Genomic DNA, 6,000 nt, shown 5'->3' with positions numbered 1-6,000 from the left:
ATGGGTTATAATTGGGTAAATTTCAGTAACAAAAATCGATCAACCCGAAATGAGAGTGGGTGTGAGAAAAAGAAGCGGGCAAACCACAATCTACACATAACTCTTCAAATTGGTGAAATCGGCAATACAAACAGAGATTATTTTGAAAATGATTTATTAGGCGGGATTAGAAATTCAATTAATATTAAAAGTAGTACCATCTCCGGAATCATTTCAAGAAAAAACTTCATTGTCATTAACAATCAAATTAATATATGTATAATGTAGACAATAAAAATTCTAACCTCATCCCGCATAGTAAAAAACAGTTTCACATAAAGTTTAAACATTAAACAGAAAATAAGCCACATGTTGACAATTATTGTTATTGTTATTTCATAGTTTAACCTAGGGATCCTACATTCAGAGATATGCGAAAGCGGCCATCTTGAGCCAATCGAGCATTGAGAGCTGTCAGAATCTAAGCAAAATGAACGTTGTTATTTTTGCGGATTGAAAGGTATTGCGATTGTGATGAAAAAGATTTTACGAAAAGTTTTGTCGAATAAACAATTTGTTTTACATTGGCAAGTTGAAGTAGTCCAGCTTATGCAAGGTACTTTGATCATTTGTATTGCATTTTTGTTTGAGTGATTATGCACTGTTGGACGTTAGATAACGAAATCTGAAAATGCCATTATGTGCAAAGTCATGTTCGAGCTCCAACATTTTGCGCCACGGCAAGTGCTGGCAGCGTTTGTTTACAAAAGTAACAGCGTTGCTAAATCGTCTGGAAAAGTATTCGCACATCTCTTAATATAGGATCCCTAGTTTAACCTTAAACTTCGTCCAACGTGGTCCAACCTTGAACTATGTATAACTTCAAATCAACATTACCAGTTAATGTTTTACACTCACAATAATAATTATATAGCAGACCCCACACGACGGAAAAAGTTTGACAAACTCTTGATTATTGAAGAAAAAGATTGATCGTGTGAGTGCGAACTCAAAATATTGAAGTAAATATTGAAGGAAATCAGAAAAGTTTGATATTCTTTTCAATATTTCCCCTCATCTCCCCCCGCAGTTTGCCCACAGGAGTCGATGACGGTTGAGTGTGGGCGTGTTTTGTGCGTTATACCGCTATTTGATTCATATTAGTTCAAGGTTATACAACATATGTGTGTGTGATCAAAGTTCCGTTTTATTTATGTCAAACTTGAACTGCTAGCAATTAACTGCAAGTGATAAACACCGGTCCAAAACGATTAACGACGAAACTGCCACATCCGGAATACGGGTCCCCGGGGTCAGTGAATATTATGGTGCAGTGCTAACTAGTGGTGATAAATTGACAAAGATACTGTCTCTAAAGGCGTCGTGGTGAACTGCTTCAAGAAGCCTCGATAATGGTGGCTGATTCGAGGAAGCTATTGCTCCGTTGGAACTGGATCATAGTGGAAGGTGAAAACCAGGACATTGTGTCTAACCTTTTCACGGCCGATCAGCATCCGATTACGTTGGGATACCATATTCAGCCGAAACTTGGTGAGGGTTTCAATCTGGTTCGGAGGATAAAGAACGGGGGGTCGCATCGCAGGTGAAGCAGTGGCCACGAGAATCTTTCCATTTACTGAACAGATTGATAAGGTAACACATTGAAAAATGATCATTTGAACATATCCATTATAAAACCAAGTTTGTTCACTTGTCCTAAGACGAGTTTGTACAATCCCATTTAATTCCACCACTTAATTTTACCTTGACAGATTCGTATTTCGACCTCAACAGTAAGGTCGTCTTCAGTGTCTCGTACTTGACTCGACTTACTTGACTTACTTACTTGAGTCGAGTCAAGTACGAGACACTGAAGACGACCTTACTGTTGAGGTCGAAATACGTATCTATCAAGGTACAATTAAGTGATGGAATTAAATGGGATTGTACAAACTCGTCTTAGGACAAGTGAAGACATTCCACTAAAAAGCTCAAACTAATTTTCTTAACAAAATTTGTTTCTTTTCTTATTTTTAGCTCACCGCTAAAGCCGATCTAATGGTGTACAACCGCCTCTAAATCAATCCACCAAAAGTCGTCATTCTACATGACCTTGCTCTCCAACATCGGATGGAGATGAATTGTACGTGTGATCAGGGATTGTCTAAATACTCAGAGCGGTGCGAAAAATGTTGGTGCTGCTCCTAGCTTCGGGAGCGCGACTCTCAAATCTTGCGAGCTACGGAGCCGAAGGTGCGCGCGCTCTCACAACTGCGTGCGAGTCAGAAGCTGCACTACCCTTTAAAGAGCACGGGTAGTGCACTTTGTGCGTTTTTGAGAAAATAGGAATTATGGTTAATTCCCAATTCCCACCAGTAGACGGTGAATGTTTCTGATAGTTTATTTAAGCTTAACAACATTAGAACTTTAGCCATCCAACACGTTCGTGTCTTATTTGCAAATTATTTGAACTTTTTTTGCCGTTTCTTTGATATACATTAAGGAAAATAATTAAACAACGTAGAATAAAACAGAAATGTGGTCCAGTTCTTTATTTCAAAATAAGCATTATTTCGGGAGCAGTAGCCCGTACGTTAGTTATAGTGAAAACAATGAAGTTCGATTCGAGTTGAATGTTATTCGGAAATATTTTTTAAAATATTTTAATTTTAAAATCTCTGCGGCACTATTTAATTGCGGGTAAAATGCTACAGTACTTTTTATTTCATATTAATTTGTTTCATGCAAGCAAGGATTCGTTCAGATGTACCGTTCATAGAATTAACTATTATTCTATTTACACTAAACATTCATGAATATAGTATGTCTGGAATACTCCTCCATTTAAAAAAAATGTCTTTTAATCACCGGTAGATGAATCTGAGTGAATTTTGCTAAATAGTAGCGTTTATATTATTACCATCAAAATGATCAATTCATACTGAATCAATAATGATAAATAATAATAATATACATTGGGGTCGCTTGCCAAGAGTTTTTATTTTTTACGTTGTTTTTCCCCTCGATTTTGCGGAAGAAACGGGATGCGTAACACCACAAATATCGATTTCTGCTGATGAAGTTTTTACCTTTATTTTGGGATTAAGCCATTTTAATTCTCCGGGTAAAATTGATTTATTTTCATTAGGATTTACATGAAGTCATTCTTGGAAAATTAGAAGATGTTTCAAAGTAAATCAATGATGAAAAACAATTTATATACATATTTTATCTGTGATTATGATTAGAATGCATTTAACGCAATCATATGAACAAACCACAGTAGCCGTTCGATAACTGCAAAATGTTTACTTTTCAGTTAACGAATGCCGTTCGAGTACTGCAACGCATTCTAGACGTCAAACGGTTGTCAATCGACGTCAAATGCAATAAAAGTGCATCTAAATGTGCAGCGCAATGCAGCTGTCATTGAGTTTCACATCAGTTTGAAGTTTAGCGATCCGATAACTGCAAAACTGTTGCAACTATCGAATTGCAATTAAAACTTGCAGTTATCGAACGTCTACTGTATTCTCTTTGAAATATAGACTTGCGCTATTTGCCTTATTTATTTTTATAATGAAATATCGAACAACTAATACGCACAGTTATTCTCTCCGATCAATTATATTTTTATAGAACGCAATAGCGGGAAATAATTCCCGTTCATAGCTCGAAAGTCATGCAGAAGCAGAACCGAAAATGTGCAGTTAGAGTGCCACCCTGTGCATGGCTCTTTGAGAGCCCCGAGCACAAACTGCACTTACTCGTCTCTCTCGATCCGAACGTGCTCGCTCCTAACAGCGCGTGCTGCACGTAAAGAGTTTCGGGTCGCACCATATCCCTGCGTGTGATACAGCCTGGAGAGCTCCTTTTTCACGGTTGCAAAGGCCGCACCGAAAGTCATCTGAACAGCGTCAAATGGCAGCGATCATGTCGACTCCGAGCAATGATAGCGAAACTAGTGCCAAGTCTAGCCAAGTACGCATTGTACTTGCACGGAACATCAGGTTATCGGTATAGGTGGTGGTCAATAAGGCTGGAAGTTGTAAATACTGTACAATTTCGAGAGTGTTCTATGGATCTATTGAATTGAAGTACATGTGGTTCTAGGACCGTTTCTCCGATAGTGTTTTTATATATTTTGTTTATAGTTTATAATATTTCTGAATATATACTCCTAAATAAACATAAAATAGTAATTATTATAAAAAGAAAGGAATCAAAAACCAAAAAAAAAAATACAAATTCAAAATTCAACGCAAGGGGTACCGTTGTACAAACTTTCCTTATATGCTTCAATTATAACTCCACAATAAGATTTATTGTTCTAATTTTCAAAAGTGGATAGTATGCCAACCTTCTGTCGTATAATCTGTAGAAAATTTTGTTCGAGAAAATGGCCATTTTTTTATTGTAACATAACTTAACCGCCCTTTCCTCATATTGTAATTTGGTCAAAAACCATTTATCGTATTGTCAAAACAATTTGGTGTAGTGTTGACGAATTGTTGTGATGGATGGTTTTTATTGTTGTACATCTATTGTTTTGAATGGTTGTGAATTATATGGGAAAAAGGAGTTTAATAATCCAAAACTATGCGGGATTCTATAAATTATTTATAAACAAATTTTATTTTGAAATTTTGAAAATTATTTTGAAAGCTGCATTCCATACCTCACTGTGAAATTTTTTTCATGATTCTAATTTTTCTTTTGATGACAGAATTCATTCTTCTCTTAGCGTATACGCTTCGGGATGCTTGCCACATGTTGTTTGGACACTACCCCGGGCAACCTAGCCCGGAGGATGTGTAAAGATGAAGTTGGCTAGAACGCCGTTTTATCGGCTATCGTCCAAATCGTCTCGGAGCTATACAGAAGGTGGCGTGTGGACTCGAGGAATGACTACCCGAATAAAAAAAACAATAAAAAAACAGTAATTTTTTATGTTACAATTAGAAAGAATACATTAAAACTACAATAAAAAGAACTGTAAATTTAACAATAAAAATACAATACAATATATTGTATTGAACCATAAAACTTGTTGTTATTGGGACTTTTACAATAGAAAAGCAGGGTTGTTAGTTACCGTAACAGTAAGAAAATCCTTTTTTTCCCATATATTCTGGAACACAAAACAATGATTTCTATTTTTCTCATATTGTTAAAAAATTTTGAACTAAACAATAAAATGTGTTGTTAAACAATTGTTTTTCCAATTCGAATAAATCATTGTTGTTCTATTATATTTTATTTGGTTTTTTTAAGACATTATACTGCCCACATTCGCATATTTGTCCCATATGAATAGGAAATCCAGCAAATATGAGATTGACATGCGATAATGGGCAGTATAGTGGAATTAAAGTAAATTTGTTATTTTCTACTATAAGATAATAGAGCTTTATGTCAATCAATTACATTACAATGAAACAAAGATTTATTTTATACTGTTATACATATTTTATTTCCTCAAATAAACATATTGTCTTCATTATAATTACTGTAGCAAATATTAAGTCCTAATTAAAACTAAAACTCTTTATATCCAATGTCAAGTGATATAGCTCGTCTGGCCGGTACATAAAATTGAAACACTGCTACACTAATTGCTTGGTCTGAGTGAATTATTAGCAGCAATAGTATTTTATTACAATTCATCTAGTTACCGTAAACGGTTATCGGTGCATTATGTAGACTTCTCTGGGTATTAGTGTTAAACCTAATACTTCTTCTTTGTTCGCATTTATTCTTTTATAGAATATTAACGGTTCACAGCTAAGTTTCGATGGAGCACTTCCACGATAATTAGCTTTATGATGTTTATACTAAGCTACCATTTATGAATTCGTATATCATGTGGGCCATATCCATTTTAGGAAAATTCTGAATTCAGACTATTGTCTACAAAGTTGTTTTCTAACCAACTAAGAACAATTGCAAATGAAACACTCACCCGTGCAATAGAATCAACAGCTCACTAATGTCTCCCATGAGACACCGTCCCGAGGATTT

The sequence above is a fragment of the Armigeres subalbatus genome, chromosome 1 (genome assembly GCF_024139115.2).
Source record: "Armigeres subalbatus isolate Guangzhou_Male chromosome 1, GZ_Asu_2, whole genome shotgun sequence".
In the NCBI taxonomy this organism is placed as follows: Eukaryota; Metazoa; Arthropoda; class Insecta; order Diptera; family Culicidae; genus Armigeres; species Armigeres subalbatus.
This window is presented reverse-complemented; position numbering follows the sequence as displayed.